Consider the following 14892-nt stretch of genomic DNA (forward strand, 5'->3'; position numbering starts at 1 on the left):
GATATCTTTAACTGGACCGTGACTCACAGTGATAAATGTGGCAGGCGGGGTGCTCAGAAAATACCTTGGTGACTATGCAGAAGGAGCCGTATAAATTCTTTATGGAAACCATATGTTTAAGTCAGGCTGTTATGTTTAAGATTCCTGCCATTGACTACATTTAGTTTAGCTTCTCTCTTTTGGTAACAGAACATATTGGTGTCTTTGACAGTTCGTGTTCAGTAATCTGTCGCAGTCGCGCTTGCAGCAATCCTTTACCATATGTTTCTGTGTGCCAAAGTAGCTGCTGAAGAAACAAAATGCTCGAAGAGAGAGAGTGAGTCAATATTGTACAAATCCTGCATGAAGACCATTCTGGTGATGGATGTGGACAATTTTTTTTATGAATCCTTTTTTTCAGTTACTTATTCCCTGATGAAACCTTAGCATAATTAGATTTTATTACAGATGTGATAAATACCAGTTGTATGGCAGTTATGTTAATCATCGATGAAAGTACAAATTTACAACGTGACCCTTTCCTCATTTGGTTTAATATTAGAAAATGGGTGATTTCAACATTAGTAAAACTATCTTCCCACTAATCCCACTTTTTCGCACTTCTAAACCTCAATAAGGCCTTGCATTTTGCTGTTAACTTTGTGAGACAAAAAACAAGTGATAGGAAGTAACCTTATACCTACTCCAGAGAACACGGGAACAAATGCAAGCTGTCACAGGACTTCACTTTAATAATTGAATAATTGGCCTGCTTGCAGCTTGAAAATATAAATGTTTTCTGCACCTCTTTGGAATTAAGTTTCAACTTGAAATGAATCTTGCCTGCTTAATTAGGCAAGTGCAGAAGTTTTTATTATATTTTATAATATATAAGTTATAAGTTACTCTTTTATTGTTATTTAATTACCCTATCATAAAATCCCTTTTGAGTATTGCACAATCGACTGTAATGAGAATAGTGATGGAAATGTCAGAGCTGTGAAGATGGCAAATAATTACCCAGATTACAGTTATTTGGATGAGAGTGTAGATGACACACAGTATTATAAAGATTGACTCAGTGTCTTGGTCCATATGTTTTTTTATTTTGTCTTTGTACTCTGGGGATTATTAACTAGTAGAACTGTCTTTAATAAGGAATAAGCTAGGAAGGTTGACTGATTTATCGTGCATATCCTGCAGACTCATCTGCTTACTGTATATTATTGACTAAAAGGGGAATACAGACCTTGGAGGATCACACACACATTTTGTTGATTCATTTTGGACTACTGTGAAAAATGCATTCCTTTTTTAGAAGAATGGCAGGGAGTCTTCCTTTATTGTTCTGGAAACAATGTGACGGGTCTTATTAATTTGATCTTCATGTATGTCAAAAGAAATGCCCTTGGCTCAGACAGGTTGCTTTGACAAACACATTGCCTCGTGGGAGGGAGGACTTTATTTTATGAGGGAGGTTTGGCTAGGGGTTACAGGTCAATGCGTTTGACCTCTTCTTCCTTTCGACTAACAAGCATGGCGTTCCTTTTTTTTTTTTTCTGGTCATACAGATTAGAAGTACAGCCCTTGTTCCCCATCTTGATCACTTTACTACAGTTCAGAGGATCTTGGGAGTGTGGAGGCTTTATGAATTTGCGATAACTATCTACATTGCAATCTCTTATTTACCTTTGCCTAAACTATCCTATACATTTATTTAGTTTGCTGTGACTTCAGTAGTAATACTATGTTCTATAATAAATCGAATGAATGTCACACGTACTTTTTCAGGTTAGGTTTTTCTTTCAGGTATTATTTCCTAACATTTACTTCATCCCTGCTTTGGATTAAAACTGAAAGACTAACAAATAGTTTTTGTTTTTGAAATACAATATTTCATGTATCAATTCAATCAATTTATTTATATAGCGCCCTTCGCAGGGTAGCCACAGAGCGCTTTACAGACTGGTAAACATACAACAAACGTACAGCAAAATAAGAAACATAAATACAATAAAATAAAATATAGACCTGTAAACATTTTACATGATCTAGAATAAAGTGAGTGAACATTTAAGTAAATAAACCATTTAGGCACAGAGGAGAGAAACAAAAAACTCCTATGGATGGCATGTAGGAGAAAATGAATCTCTGGGGGTCCACGGCTTAGGGCCTAGGCCTAATGGTTGCCTCCCCTCCAGGCAGTATAATTATTACAGCAGCAAGGAGATCAGAAAGTTCATTATCGGTGCTGCTAATGTATGTATTGCATTAAATCTTGAGCTTAAATTAAGATATTATTCAAAATATTTGTCCCAGACATAATGGAAATTCAGTGATTTATACTTTGATGTTTAAAAATTACCTGATGGTTGTAAACCAAATTACAGTGCAGTGCCTGCAAGACAATTAAATTAAATGTATTATCAGCATGATTCTTGTATCAAAGGGAAACTAGTTTGCTGAAGATGTATTTTGCATATTGTAGAGTGAAATAAGGGGTGGGTTCCTTGTTGCCATCTGGTTTTAGGTAGATTGAGAGACTGTATTCTGAGCTCTGTGAACTGGCCCTGTTCGATTCACTAACCCCAGACAGAGTGTGGGGGCCGCCGGATGTTACACAACACTGTTATCGTTCAGGTTTTCAGAGAGGAAGGCTCACAGAGCACCCTCACTCCAGAGCAGCACCAGGAGGGGAGCTGGCTGGATTCGGCTTTATTTATAGTCTGTCATGGAGGCATAGTTGGCAGGCTGGGGGACAACAGCTGCAGTAATACTGTTAGCCTAAGTCCTGAAAACATATTCAACCCATACACACAAGGAGCCCAGAGCAAGATGTGTGAAGCACATTCCTGGCATGTATTGAGGGGATGTGGCATGACCGGAGCCCTCTCTTCATTGGGGGGTTACCATATGAAGAAAACAAGGTCTAGCTTGGCACAAAGGGGAAAGAACATGCTATATGCTGGCCGCTTTACAGGTGACAGACGCATCAGGTGTCCAGTTATTTTAGTGAGTGCCATCCTTTCACCAATCTGGGCTGGAACAAAGCCTGCTTTTTGAACATTTGTCCCACTAGTTTGTGTCAGAGAGCCATCAAAATCTTCTCAACAGAAGCCTTCATCAACCCAGTGTTTCACAAAACAAAATGGTGGAGTTGTAATACTGGTCTTCAGAGAGTGAAGGATATGTTTAATACATGTTAAGCCATAAAATGTGTTAAAATAATAAGTGGAGATGTCTTACATTGTACTCGGAAACTAAATAGTTGAATTAAATTGTGTTTTTAGATAATTTAATTGGTCTTGCATACATGAGATTACTGTTAATGAGCTGTATGTAACAGTTTATTTTCATTATCCACACAGTATGAAATTTTGATGAGGCTTTTTGTTCAGTTTAGGCATCACTTAAGTGAAGAAAAATAAACAAAGTGTATTCATAACACAGATGATAAATGATGCATGTATTTGTGACCTCCCACTATCTGTGAGATACAAAACAAAACCACCCTGAATGTTACTCTAACCTTTTTATTCAGTTTTGTGACTCGATGGTTCATAAGACACATGCAGTTAAACAAATAATCTGATGCTAGAGTCACTGTTCTGATTTAAACCAGCTTTAACAGTCTTACAGTGGACAATATATTTAAAAATACACTACTGGTCAAAAGTTTTAGAACACCACCCCCATTTGTCCAGTTTTTATTGAAATGTAAGAAGTTCAAGTCCAGTGAATAACCTTTCATGGGATACCAAACACTTGATAAACAACACAACAGTGAAGAGTACACATGGGATTAAAGAGAAGCACACGGATTTGGTGCCCTTTTACTGGTACCAGAGAGGTTTGTCAGCTTAAGGGGTTAAATTTTGTTAAACGATTCCATGATTGATTTTATTTTATCATCTCCAATTGTTTTTGTTCTATGCTTTAATTTCAGAGTACATTGAGACATTAAATTGCGTAAATTTCAATAAAAACCGAAAAATGTAGGTGTTCTAAAACTTTTGACCGGTAGTGTATTTGTTAAAGTGGCAAAGGGCTGGACACATTGCAAGAAGAACAGATAAAAGATGGGATCCACTCAATAGCTTGCTTTGTCCAAGAGATTTAGAAAAACACAGAAAATAGGAGGATCAAATAATAAACTTTGCTGGCGTAACAGGGAAAAGAGACGCTGTAGATCGAAGCAAGTGGAAACATCTTGGGCAGGCCTTCTTCCAGCAGTGGATTAATATGGGCTGATGGTGATGGTGATGGGAGAAAGTTCTGGAAATTCGTGAGAGTAAGTGCAGCTAATTGCTAGGCTCATAACTTGGAGCAATATCAGCCGGATCCGCAGTTCCCATTCCGAATCATTTATATTACATTACAGCACTGTGGTGCGTCTGTGTCGGTCCTGCCGAGTGACAGACTGCATCGAGGGTTTGATGAACTATATGCCTGTGACGGAAACTTCATCTTCCCCCAGAGCTGGCGTGTAATTGAAAATATTCTTGGAAACCTCACTCCTGTTGAAGGCCTGTTGTTTTGTCCATAACAGACTGTGCAGCATACAAGACTGCAGATCCCACAACTCAAAATGAATATACTTGGACAGATTGGTGAATTTGTTATTTATACCAAAGTTACTTTGTTCATAAATATCTCTGTAAAGGGTTATAAACAAAGCCAGAAAGTCCCAATCCCAGAAAGTCTGTAAACCCCAGATGTACAGTACCCACGGACAACTTCAGACTTCGATCAAAATCTGTACGACACAATAGGCAAAAGCAGGGAGGTTTGATGTCTCTGTGCATTTGGAATTCAAATATCACATTGGACAGCTACTAAATTAGTTTGACTTGCCTTAGGTCTCATTAGAATACCTCAACACCATCATCCAAAAATACAATTAGAGTTTCTGCCTGCAGGAGAAGTAACGCAACATCTCTGAACTTTTTATTTATTTATTTTACGTCTCTTGAAAATTAATTATGAAGATGAAGACAATTGCTTTGAGCCGGTGGCAAATTGGAAGAAATTGTAATTTTGTAATCTGTTACGTTTTGATGGAATTATGTTAATATTTTAATACTGTAGTCAAACATGTAATCTGGAAAATCGATGGTTGCTCCAGGAATATCTTTTACTGCTTGGCTGTATGACTCATGAGGATATTATTTATCTTTCTGTATACAAATATTTATGTAGTATTACTTGCACTGTACCCAAAAATGTCAAATTCCAGTGAAGACAACAATCACAGGTTCTCTTAGGTTAGAGCCAGTCACAGTCAAGACGACAGCAGTACTTGCCAGTGTTTTTCCAGGTGGTATGCTGTGGTTGTCCACCGCTTTCGGTTTGGCCTTGACTGCATTCCTTTCTGAGCCTGTCAGCACACACAACATTAAACACACAGCAGACAAGGGCTTTGCTTTTGACAAGTGGAACAAATATAGGAACTTTTTGTACACTAAAGTATTTCATCCACTTTACAAAATATTCCTTATTGCAATCTCTTGTTTGTGTAGGGGTGTTATCGAACCACTGTAAAATGAGAAATTGTGGGAAAATGATTGTGGCACTGCTAAAATTAGTGTGGCGTACTGCACGGTAAGAGACAAGGTCAGAAACATTTAGAAATTGAAGCAAGTAGTCAGATAACGACTTTTCCTTTGAGACAAAAAACTAAATAATATTCCCCAAACCAACATCAACTTACTATTGGAAGCTCTTGGATCATTGGCCTTCGCTATACCGTAGAGAAGAGTTACTGAGTTATGACACCTTTGTGCTGTGACAGCAAGCCAGACAGCTGCATCACTTATCCATTTAGTCCAGCTAGACCAATACAGTTGCATTCATCTGTCATCATTTTGTCAAAGTGGTTGACAAATGAAGGAAGGTACGCCGTATTTAGATCCACATGCCAACAAGGATTCAACTAGCACAGTGAATTGCAGTTCGACACTCAAGGGCAGCAGGTTAAATAAACCTGAAAAGGAAACTAAAGATGCAGGGCTTTAATGGTTAATCCCTGCCTAGACTGACCTTGCGAGTTACACACACTGTCTGTCCATATGGCTTTCTTTTGTACATACAGTGCAGTGAATTTCTAGAAAGAAAGCTTTGATGGAACCAGAATCCAACTCCATTGCACGACAGTGATTCTCTGTGTTCTGTAATGGGACAATTGAAAATAAAGCCATTTAAATTCAGTGTTACACTCCTTACCTTCGTTGACCTTTATGACAACTGTGAAAAAGTCAATTGTAAGGTTAAGTTTAGTAAAGCACACTGGAAAAACAATAGAGTTATAGCAGTTGTACATGCTGCAAAATTAGCTCATGAGAACATTAAAGCTATGAAGATTGTCACTTCTTTGATAGCGTGAAAAAAGTAGTTCAGACCTAGGTGACCTGTGACTTCTGCATATTGAAGGTCAATCTCGTACTATAGTTTAAACTTTGTGCATCCATTCCTTGCATATCAAAGACTTTGGTAGTATATGGATGACTTTTTATGGGGGACTGGAGATGTAAAAGTTATTTTACAGATTAAGAAGCCCAGAGTCAAATAAATGGCCTGTTTTTGGTTTTCCTTGTGTAAGTGGTTTAATGCTCTGTGTATTTTTTGGCTGTAACAGTCAGCAGTAATCTGACTTCCTGACGCATTGCCAATTGCAGGTTACTAGAACCGGTGTATGAATATCGATTCGGTTCCAAGAAACGTTTTTACCTCCCAGAAAATCTGATTGAAGAGTAGTATTTTAGGATTAGCCTGTTCAATGAAATGTGCGGTTATTAATGCATGGATTAAGATCCCCTCCATGAAATAGAAGTTTCTACAGCAATAGTAGTAATCCGTATCTGATATCAAATGTCTCTCCTCTGCAGTAAAGATAAATACAAATAATACAAATTAGACTAATTGGCATGTATATTTGTAACAGTATCAAGCTCTTCTGATATTATTAATGAGCTTTACACTTGACACCTTTGTCAGTGATGGCTTTCAGTCTGTTTTGCCAGATGTTTTGTTTTCATCTGGAGTTAAAGAAAAAAAAAAGTTAATTGCTTTTTCCATGGTTTGCCCACCTGCATTTGTTTGTAAAACTGAAGGGCATTGCAAGCTGATCAGGCACGCCACCTGTGACTTTCTGAAGGAAGGAATGGAAATGTACAATCTTGAATTGAGCTGAAATGATACAGTGTATGGAGTAAACTGTAGTAAAGGTCTCCCTGTGCAAGCCTGTTCAAATTAAAGAGCCTTCACGGCACATTCCTCTTAGCATTTCTGCTGCTTCTCTTCGGCAGCGGATTGAAGGTTTTAGGGGCACCTGGTCTTTAGTACCAGGAAACAGAAGTAAGTGTGTGGGGGAAATAATGCACACTTATGTGGTATACTTAAATTAATTCAAGCTGTATGCTCTAACTGATTAAAAACCAGAGTCTGCAGGTCAGTAAAGCATCTGGGATGCTTTCTTCGTCATGTTTTATCATTTTATTTTAAATAAGGCATTTCCATTTCAGCTTTTCTGCTTTATTTTCTAATCATAATTCACTTCAGGTATTGGCAGCAACTGACTTATCGTTTCTCTCCATTACCTGATGAAGTTACACACCAGGCTCAAGTGAGAGTGAATTAAATGCATCTTTCTTTACTGTGTCTTCTCTCTCCTAGAGAGAAGGGTGCTCTAGTAAAGTAGTTATCCTAATGTAGCAGGTAAAAAAAATACAACCCCCTAAAAAATAACAAGACACAAACAAATGCTAACAAAACATTAACCAGCACTGTTCTAGTTGGTTGACTTTCTCTCAACACATACATGTTTAGTTATGCGAGTCACTGAAGGTCCCATGTTGCACAAAACAACTGTGGGAACTTCTTTGAAAAGCTTGTGTGTTTATTCCCAAGAACCTATTCCTTTGGAGGTCTTTGAAGCTGTTCCTCAAGTTTGACGACTTCTTGTGTTTTATAATTTTCTATTGACAGAGCTCTATCATCCACAAACAGAATGTCTGATGACCTAATTTGTTCCATATTTTTTACCCACTCCCTTATTTAATGGGAACAGTATGCTGTCCTAACAGTCGTGTCTTGTAAATTGAAGTAGCTATTCCACTCTGAGTGCTATACTTTTTTATGGAATTGGCTGCTCCCAGAGATGGTGACAGGAGGAACATTAAAAAGTCTCAGTGGTATAATTGTATTGGGTTTTATACGAGAGTTCATACAATTAATCTAATCCAGAAGAGTTTATCTAAAGACCTGTAGCACAAGGCAACTATTTGGTCTGTAATTCATTGTTACACCTAGAAGACAGACGAAGCTTGATTTTAATCCGGTTCGATGTCCTCAAACTGCATTAGGATAATTTGTCATTTAAGTAACTGTCTGTCACTGTGTCTTTTCAGTGGGCCATATCAATCCAGCCTTTGTGTGCCTATTATAACTGATTTGATTTTGACGCGGCAAATAAATTGTGAGAATTGGAATGTGAGACGCAGAAGATATGTTCGTATAATTACTGAGTGAATCTTGTGTTTCGCCGCCGAACTCTTAAGTGTTTGGCTCTGGCAGCCTGCGAGAGCCACACTGCTATGAAAGGAGCCCTTATAGGAGACAGTGCCAGCTTTCTCTCACTCAGCAGCAAAGTGTTTTTGTGACGGGATTCCTGGTTGGCTTTGGTTTCCATAGGAACACGAAAGAGGCACAAAGCACTGTTATTTGTGGGAACAGGAGGCATGAGACCGTGTTTGTATTTTGGTTACGTACGTGTAAAGTTATTTCACAATACCACGGTAATGTAAATAATGTGTGTCAAAGTATACGATATAGTTGCTCTGTGGAAGGATTTAGTCTGAATATCCCATACAGCGATTTGTTGCCGAATTGGGAGCTGTCTTACAAGTTAGATGACCTCATTAATGATCTGCGTTCTCACCAAAGGAAAAGGAAGAGTTCCAATTAATATTTACGTGTGATATAGTAAATCTAGGTGATAGTCTGTCTATAAAACGTTTGTCTAATTTCTTAGAGTAAATCAAATCCACAGTAAACATGCATAGTACTTTTTTTCACCAAACTGGTATTCTTGTTTTGCTTATGTAACTGAAATAAACCAAAATGCTCAGTTCATATTTATTCTGCCTATTTTTATAGGTCTCTTTACACCCAGCAAATTAAAGCCAATGAAACATCTGAGGTCCTAATGAAATAATCAGGAAACTATTTCAGCAGTTTGTTCAAGCATTGTGCCAATTCTGTTAGTATTTCACAGGCAGGGAAAAGGCCAGCAAGCTGCAAAAAACAGGCTATCAGTCCAGATGGATATTTGTGACCTTTTAAGGAAACGAACAAACAAACTGCTCAGTTTATTATTTTCTATCAGATTTTCATCTCTCGCCTAACATCTACCAAAGTAATCGATTCATATTATTTTGAAAAGCCTCTGCTATGGTACAGTGAAGTGGGATTAGAATTGATCAATTTTGCTTGAATGGAGAAATGAGAATTTGTTTCAGAAAATGGCCATTGTGAGTTGCGTGGTGCCTGTAAAAATGGCTTTGTACAGGTGAAAAATGTCGAGGGTTTGACTGGGTGCAGTAAAACGCATTTCTTTCAAAGGAGTGAAATGTCTGGCCTTTCGTTATGGTTAGGAAGGGAAATTGGGGGTTGATGTGGCTATGAAAGATTTTGGAAGATTATCTTTGAAAGGTATTTAGTCTTAAAATATAATGTATTGTGAGACTGGCACTTGGTTCTCTTCTCACTGTTTCTTGGAATTACATTTTGGCTTTTGTTCCACCTCTTCTTGCTTTATATAATTTAGTCTTTTTCATCCCCCCATCCCCCCTTTAGCATTCTGCACTGTAGAGAAAACATACAAACTATAATAGTAAATAAATAAAATAAATCCTAACCATTCCCTGTTCATAGTCCACTTGAAGCCCACATATATACACTTGAGGATGTGGTAGTCTGCATCCAAGCAAACTGCTCCACATCAATCCAGTGGGGTGACCCTGCCCTCTTGTGTTGCAGTAGGAAATGTGCAGCAAGTCATTATTTTCCCTCCCTCAATCCTATGAGTAACTTCATGAGAGGAAATGCAAACTAGACTTTCGGTCATTGTGCTCTCATTACTTTCTAACCAGTTATCCCTTTTACAAGGACCCAGTTGTGCAAGTTTACTTTCATACTTTCATGGTAAATGCTCTCAATTTAGTAGGTATACTGGACCCTCAGGGGAGAAGGGCTGGAAATTGACTTACAGATCTGTTATCTTCAAATTATTTATTCACGATAACTTACCTGTTTTGGTTAGCTCAGTTACTCTGGATATTGTCCCAAACTCGCTAAATTCCTACATGTTGCTTGATTGATAAGCCTTTGTCAGTTTTTTGAATCAGTGAACAGGTATGCGTGGAATTTCTTTAAGGCAGTGCACATTCCTGTTAGTGTCTTTCACCTTTTGTGGTTTGTTTTTGTATTCGGGAGAAACAGGTGTTCGTTTTAGTGGCAAGTCCTCAGTTGCCACCCTGTCTGTAGTTAAATATAGAAAGGAAACCATTCTGTGTCAAATAAAATCATACACTCAATAAAAATATAAACGCAACATGCCACAATTTCAAAGATTTTACTGAGTTGCAGTTCATATAAGGACATCAGTCAATTGAAATACATTCATGAGGCCCTAATCTATGGATTACAAGTCTCCAGTTCTGAGGGAGCGTGTGATTGGCTGCTGACTGCAGGAATGTCCACCAGAGCTGCAGTCGGGTCTAGACCCTGGTGAGGACAACGAGCCACAGAGGAGCTGCCCTGAGACGCTTTCTGACAGTGTGTGCAGAAATCCTCCGGTTGTGCAAACCCACAGTTTCATCAGCTGTCTGTCCGGGTGGCTGGTCTCAGACGATCCCGCAGGTGAAGAAGCCGGATGTGGAGTCCTGGGCTGGCGTGGTGCACGTGGTCTGCGGTCGGACATACAGCCAAATTCTCTAAAATGATGTTGCAGTCGGTTTATGGTAGAGAAATTAACGTTCAGTTCTCTGGCAACAGCTCCGGTGGCCATTCCTGCAGTCGGCAGCCAAGCGCACACTCCCTCAAAACTTGAGACATCTGCACATTTCAGAGCGGCCTTTTATTGTCCCCACAGGTGCACCTGTGTAATCATGATGCAATTTATTCAGCTTCTTGCCACACCTGTCAGGTGGATGGATTAACTTGGCAAAGCAAATGCTCACTAACAGGGATATAAACACAGAGAGAGAAATAAGCTTTTTGTGTGAATGGAAGATTTCTGTGATCTTTATCAGCTCATGAAACATGGAAACAACACTTCACATGTTACATTTATATTTTTTTTCAGTATATTTATATAACACAAATTACTTCTAGAAACTGCTTCATGAGTGATTTTTGTTAACGATGGAAACTCATCCCACGTGAAGCACGTTCAATGGAACTTAGTCAGCGAACAAGTGTTAAGTTATTGTTATATTTTGAAATATTGTATTTTGATTTACTTTTTTATTTTTGTAATTTAGCTGATGTTCTTATCCAGGGCGAATTACATTTATACCCATTTATACAGCTGGAGCAGTCTAAGTGAGGTACCTTGCTCAAGGGTACAACACCACCCGGGATTTGAACCCACAACCTTCCAGTCATGAATACATGAACCACTACTCCACAGTACTTGCATAATCTTGTTCCTAATCAGTTAATCTGATTTAAATACATAGCTGATTAGTTTGTGACTCTCTGTATGATTGCCTCCCATTTTTGTTCCTAATGCATCTGCTCTGAATTTCCATTGTAGGTCTTGATGTAGTCATTTTGGTCAGCTTTGTCCCCCCTCCCACCCAGTTTAATATTTTTATATTCTGGAGGGAATCCAGTTTAATCTTTTCCATATATCTATGTCTTTGTTAACCTTCAGGCTATATATTAGTTTTATTCTTAATTGGTCAATTTTACTATAAAGGCCACTCTTATCTACAGCATGATATCCACATCTATTCTATTCTTCCTTAATTAGCAGTTTTTCTGAGCGTTTTAACCCAAACTGTGGGCTGGGAAGATTCCATGTTGTTAGATTCCCCAGTGGTCTTGTCACTGCTCTCATTCTGTCTCGATAGTTTGATAAGGCAAGAAAGTCCTGTGGGCTAAAAAGCAGTCATTAACCATTTTAATTTTAACTTTTGTACTTCCAAAACAGGTTTTCCCCATCCCTGTGAGGGATGTTGAGGTACCCTGTTATTATTCTGTCTCCTGCTATGTGCTTTTCTGATGACATTGTGCAATTAAAACCTTTTACTGGTATCCACATTTTTCTTTAGATTGACATTGACCTCTAGTTTTGCAAGCCTGTTCTAAACATTGTATACCTACTATTTTGGATCCCTGAACTGTCTATTAGTATTTAATTTTCTCTTGCTTGCATTGTGATTGTGCAGCCATCTACTTCTGTTTCACTCTTGATATGTAGGCATTTAAGCACTTTAGTTAAGCACACTTTTTAATGTTCAGTCTGGTTTTCCTTTTCTTCCTCGGTCTGAACCGTGTTGTAGACAACATTTACTGGACTCGTTTCCAATTAGTTTACTGGTCAGCATTTCCATCCAGTGACTATCACCAAGGAACTACGATCTGCTCTTCATAAAGCTTGGTTATTATAGCCTAGTGACTTTAGTGAGATGCCTACAGCCCCCATCCCAAAACCTCCCCTTTTAACTCATTTTGATTGGCCGGTTAGAATGATTGATTGATTTCTGCATCAAAATACAAATTAGAGAATAGAAAATAAGATCCTTAGAGAGTCCCAGGGAAGTTTCTGAGAAGCTGAAATAATGAAAATAAAGTTTGCTACCTCAGCAGTTAATCCCGGAGCGCCTTGGGCCTGAAACATTGCAGCGACAGGAAATTCTAGGACAAAAACGCCTGCAGGAACTGACAGTCCCTTTAAACGTACCCACACTAACACTCCCAATTCACCGACGTGATTGTTCAGCTTCTAATACCCAGTGACAGTATCTGCAACGGTTCTGAAGGAGCCGGCTGACAGGTGACATCAATCCAGCTGAACATGACTTGCCTGTGCAGAACTTCACTGTAATAAGTCTCCTCACCAATTGTCATGCTGAATAATAAACCAAGTCTGCTCTTACTCCGCTAAGCAGATATATGCACTAGCTAGTTTATAATTAAAGTTTGCCTTCTTTTCTTTGGGGGTGCAGGGCTTAATACAAGCGATTTAATTAGGAATAAATCCAATATGGCAAGAGAATTCGTTATTATACATGCACTTCATACTGTGATTTCAGTGATTTGGTGTCAGATACATAAGTTCACTGGGATATTAGTATGCATATTTCTCATGTACAGGAATAGTTCCACTGTTTTACATGATAGTTACTGACCATCTATATATTCCTTTTAACCATTTTGTTTTGGAAGTATGGCGGTGATGTATCTGGTAGTAGAATATTGTAATACTTAGTTATATTCTATATTATAAGCAGCTGTACATGGTCAATATAACTTAATAGAAAAGATGAGGAATACATTTTAGAGGTTTAAAGTGAAATTCATCATGGCAAGCTAGGAAACAGTAAACTAATGGAAACACAAAGCGGATGTGCTTCCATCGGGGTGTTAAAGTGTTGTAATTCTGCTGATGTGATGACTTTTCCAGCAGCTGTCTGCTGTACTTTAAATTCAGCGATCAGCACTTACAGAAGTGTAACTAATTTATAGTCCTACCAAGTGATCGAAATAAACACATCCCAGTCATTTTAGGAGAGTTGTTTAATTTTATGTTTTGACAGACTTGCTGAGACTCGTCTTTTCCAAGCACCAGTAAATTATTTAAATAGTTTTTAACTAGTCTTGCCGTGTTTTACGCAACAGCCAAGATGCATTGTATAATTACTCTGGCTTTTCCATTATTATGCCTGATGCATGTCGTTGTTGTTTCTGGAATCAGCTACAGCAGAAACACTTTGAACGTTCAATAGTTCTTTGTTTCCAGAGGTTTTCATTTAAAATCACAGACGCAGGGATCCCCAGCTCTTCTGTGGCTGAGGATCTAGCTCTTTATAGGATTTGATTGTGGAACTAAAACCCTTTTTTAATCTTAGCCTTTGATACAATAATTTTGCTTAGTACTATTATCGGATTGTCATTTTCTAATCTTAAAGTGCCAGTCTTTTATTGTTGGTCTGTGATGCGTGGCTAGAGGCTGCAGTGACTTCATACAAACCACTAGATGACGCCAAAGGCAATATTGTCTATGGCATCTAATATCTATTTCTAGAGAAGTTCATACATTTGATTCCTATAATTAGTATTTATTTTATTTATTAGTGATTGCAAGTCTTTTAAAGGCATCAGCCTATATCGATCCACTGCTGGATGAAGGCCTCCCCAAGATGTTCCCCCTTGCTTTTACATCCTCTGTTTTCTGTGTCACGCCTGCAAATATATATGAAAGAAAATTGCAGTGCTTCATTTGTAAAAGTTACAGGCACAAATCAAATGTAATACATCATAAAATTAGTTCTAACTTGCACCTTTTTTGCCAGACCTTTTGAAGACCTCAGTGTAAATGCTTTATTTTTTGTTATAATGGATATTTTGTTAGCCAGTCACCCCAATACACATTCTGCTACTGCAAATTATCACAGACACTTCAATAGCAGTTTAGAGACCCCTGAGCATTAAGCATAGGCAGCCTTGAAGGAAAATGTTAATAACAATACACTGCAGCTGTCATTTTTGAAATGGGACCGTGGTGTTAATGTGGAAACGGAGAAGTTTCACACTGAGGCCTGAATTGGAAAATAAATATATATTGTTCTCTGCAGACATCTGCACACTGGATTCCAGGTTTTGGTGGGTGTGGGGGGGGAATCATCA

At 38.3% G+C, this 14892-nt stretch overlaps 1 protein-coding gene across 4 annotated transcripts in view; it reads left to right on the plus strand.

Moving 5' to 3' along the window:
* Positions 1–14892, plus strand: part of pard3aa (par-3 family cell polarity regulator alpha, a) — a 353698-nt gene that overhangs the window by 58814 nt on the left and 279992 nt on the right. The gene's annotated exons all lie outside the window — the stretch shown is intronic.

Source organism: Amia ocellicauda, chromosome 2 (genome assembly GCF_036373705.1).
Source record: "Amia ocellicauda isolate fAmiCal2 chromosome 2, fAmiCal2.hap1, whole genome shotgun sequence".
NCBI classification, from domain to species: Eukaryota; Metazoa; Chordata; class Actinopteri; order Amiiformes; family Amiidae; genus Amia; species Amia ocellicauda.